This window comes from Bacillus rossius, chromosome 3, assembly GCF_032445375.1.
Source record: "Bacillus rossius redtenbacheri isolate Brsri chromosome 3, Brsri_v3, whole genome shotgun sequence".
NCBI lineage: Eukaryota > Metazoa > Arthropoda > Insecta > Phasmatodea > Bacillidae > Bacillus > Bacillus rossius.
In genome coordinates, this window is record NC_086332.1 from 367943 (window position 1) to 371909 (window position 3967).

Sequence of the window (3967 nt, forward strand, 5' to 3'; positions counted from 1 at the left end):
GGAATTGTAGGCTGACCGGCTGGGTTCTATGATGTCTGCTGCCCTCATTTCTGCTACTTGATCCATGATCAGCTTTCGCTTGAGATGAGATGGGGCGCGGGGTCGAATGTATATTGGTCGGTCGTCCTTCAGGATCACCTTGTGGCACGCGCTGGCGGTTCTCGGCAGGTTTCCATTGGGTTTAAACACTGTCCGAAATGGCTGCAGGGTCAGCAGGAGTTGCTGCTGCAGTGGTTCAGGGAATCCCTGTTGGAGGTCTTTCAGTGTCAACGCGGGGACCTCCTCTTCGCAACCCCGCTTGGTCACCCAGTAGAGGGACTGGCGAGGTGCTTTACCAAAGCATATCCTCTGGGCCTCGAAGTCCATGATGGCTTGCTGCTCGACCAGCCAATCTTGTCCCAGGATTAGATCCTCATGTAGATCCTCGGCTACTAGACAGCTTATCGTCACCTCCCTGTCTCCGATTTGACATTGTAAGGCAGTCCGCCCTTGTAGTGTCAGTCGGGCACCTTGCTGTGCCAATTGGGCCTGTTGTATATGGGTGGTGATGGATGTGCCAATGCGTTTGACCAAGCTGGCTTTTACATAGCTGTTTGTAGCCGCTGAGTCTATCAGGGCATAAATTTGTTCGTGCGCCAGCTGTACTGAGAGGCGGGGAAGAATCTGAGGTAGATCTTGGAGGATGCTGGTTATTTGTCCAGCCTCCTGGTTGCCCCTGTGACTGCCATGAGGCTTTTTATTCCTGTCGGGAAAGATGATGGGGGCTGCATTCCTTTCCCTTAAAGGTTTTCCTGGTTGGTCCTCGGGGCCCGGGGTGTTGGTCCTTGGCCTCGGACCGGGCAGTCTGCATTCAGGTGTCTTCCAGGGCAGAACCAGCACTTCGGGATCTCTCTTTGAGCAGCAGTCTTCTCCTTTTCCCGGGGTGGTGAGACATTGTTCTTGTTGGTGTTCGTGTTTCGAGTTTCCTGGTAGTCTCGTTGTACCGTCACGGCTCGGCGACATAGTTCTGACCAGTCTTGTAGTATTGGGTGCCGTAGGAATGGCCGTAGGTTGGGCCTCATGAGTTCTAGGACAGTCGGGAGAAACTCCTTGGCATCCCTGTTGGGGTGCAGCCTCTTGAAGAGCCTCTTCTTCCGCGTGATAAAGCTCTCTATATCTTCACTTTCTCTCTGTTTGTTACCAAACAATTGTGACATGAGTTCAGCTATCCGGGTTTGACTGCCGAAATTGTCTATGAAGCTGGTGGCGAAGTCTTCCCAGTCGTCATATAGTCCTTCGTGGTTCTTCCACCACCGGGCTGCCTCCTCTAGTAGTAACTCTCCGATATGGTCAACCCATTCGGCGTGGGGAATTCCTTGTGATCGTAGTGCCTTTTCCCATTGCCTGATTTGCTGATGCGGATCCTCGTGGTCTTGCCCCCTAAAAGGTCTGAGGGTGACCTTGGTCTCCGTACCCTTCAGTGCTCCGGGACTCGGAGGGTTCCTGCACTCTTCACACTTGAATGATAGTTCTGCCAGGTTTAGTGGGACTCCTTCCCAGCCTAGACAAGAAAGATGGTACTCCCGAGAACAACTCTGGCATGTTGTCAAGAGAATTGCAGTCTGTGGACACCCTGGTGCGAAGCATCGCCGGGGTACTACTGGTGTGGGCTTCTGATCGCGTAATTGCTCTTGACAGGAGCGGCAAATGTAGAAAAAGTCTTGGGAGTTGTTGTCGAGCTCGGCCTCCCTTACGCCGGGTTGGTGGAGAGCGGTTCCACAGCATACGCAGCTGATGTTGGCTTTTTCTTGGGTGCTGCCATCGGATGCGGTGCTCTGTGATGATGCCATCATAGTAGTGGGTGGGCGCCACCAGGTTTTTGCTGCACTCCTGGAAGTGGATGTTGGTCCGGCAGTGATGTGAAGCTCTAGCAGCGGTAGGTCGTGGTCCTCAGCCTATCCAGACTGTTTGTTGCTGGCCCCACGTTGGGCGCCAAATTGACGTGTCCCGGTACCCGGGCTGGTGCTGGAGAGGCTGTATTCTGGGCTGGATGCCACGGCGTCCACAGGTCCAGAGAAGTATCCCTGATGCTCTTGGCCACACACCTTGTTCCCCTTAGGGTGTTTCTTGCCAGCCCTCTTGCTGGGCAGGAGGAGGGGAGGGTAGTGCAGAAACAGGTCGAGAGGGGTGAAGAGGGGGGAGGGGTGGGAGTTCTAGAGCGAGCACCAGAAGGCCGCTCCAGAGGAAGGAGGGAGGAGATTCTAGAGCGAGCACCCGAAGGCCGCTCCAGAGGAAGGAGGGAGGAGAGTCTAGGGCGAGCACCCGAGGGCCGCTCCAGAGGAAGGAGGGAGGAGAGTCTAGGGCGAGCACCCGAAGGCCGCTCCAGAGGAAGGAGGGAGGCGAGTCTAGGGCGAGCACCCGAAGGCCGCTCCAGAGGAAGGAGGGAGGCGAGTCTAGGGCGAGCACCCGAGGGCCGCTCCAGAGGAAGGAGGGAGGAGAGTCTAGGGCGAGCACCCGAGGGCCGCTCCAGAGGAAGGAGGGAGGAGAGTCTAGGGCGAGCACCCGAGGGCCGCTCCAGAGGAAGGAGGGAGGAGAGTCTAGAGCGAGCACCCGAAGGCCGCTCCAGAGGAAGGAGGGAGGAGAGTCTAGGGCGAGCACCCGAGGGCCGCTCCAGAGGAAGGAGGGAGGAGAGTCTAGAGCGAGCACCCGAGGGCCGCTCCAGAGGAAGGAGGGAGGAGAGTCTAGAGCGAGCACCCGAAGGCCGCTCCAGAGGAATGAGGGAGGAGATTCTAGAGCGAGCACCCGAGGGCCGCTCCAGAGGAAGGAGGGAGGAGAGTCTAGGGCGAGCACCCGCAGGCCGCTCCAGAGGAAAGAGGGAGGAGAGTCTAGGGCGAGCACCCGAGGGCCGCTCCAGAGGAAGGAGGGAGGAGAGTCTAGGGCGAGCACCCGAGGGCCGCTCCAGAGGAATGAGGGAGGAGAGTCTAGAGCGAGCACCCGCAGGCCGCTCCAGAGGAAAGAGGGAGGAGAGTCTAGGGCGAGCACCCGAGGGCCGCTCCAGAGGAAGGAGGGAGGAGAGTCTAGGGCGAGCACCCGAGGGCCGCTCCAGAGGAATGAGGGAGGAGAGTCTAGGGCGAGCACCCGAGGGCCGCTCCAGAGGAAGGAGGGAGGAGAGTCTAGGGCGAGCACCCGAGGGCCGCTCCAGAGGAAGGAGGGAGGAGAGTCTAGGGCGAGCACCCGCAGGCCGCTCCAGAGGAAAGAGGGAGGAGAGTCTAGGGCGAGCACCCGAGGGCCGCTCCAGAGGAAGGAGGGAGGAGAGTCTAGAGCGAGCACCCGAGGGCCGCTCCAGAGGAAGGAGGGAGGAGAGTCTAGGGCGAGCACCCGAGGGCCGCTCCAGAGGAAGGAGGGAGGAGAGTCTAGGGCGAGCACCCGAGGGCCGCTCCAGAGGAATGAGGGAGGAGAGTCTAGGGCGAGCACCCGAGGGCCGCTCCAGAGGAAGGAGGGAGGAGAGTCTAGAGCGAGCACCCGAGGGCCGCTCCAGAGGAAGGAGGGAGGAGAGTCTAGAGCGAGCACCCGAGAGCCGCTCCAGAGGAAGGAGGGAGGAGAGTCTAGGGCGAGCACCCGAGGGCCGCTCCAGAGGAAGGAGGGAGGAGAGTCTAGAGCGAGCACCCGCAGGCCGCTCCAGAGGAAAGAGGGAGGAGAGTCTAGAGCGAGCACCCGAAGGCCGCTCCAGAGGAAGGAGGGAGGATATTCTAGAGCGAGCACCCGAGGGCCGCTCCAGAGGAAGGAGGGAGGAGAGTCTAGAGCGAGCACCCGAAGGCCGCTCCAGAGGAAGGAGGGAGGATATTCTAGAGCGAGCACCCGAGGGCCGCTCCAGAGGAAGGAGGGAGGAGAGTCTAGAGCGAGCACCCGAGGGCCGCTCCAGAGGAAGGAGGGAGGAGAGTCTAGAGCGAGCACCCGAAGGCCGCTCCAGAGGAATGAGGGAGGAGAT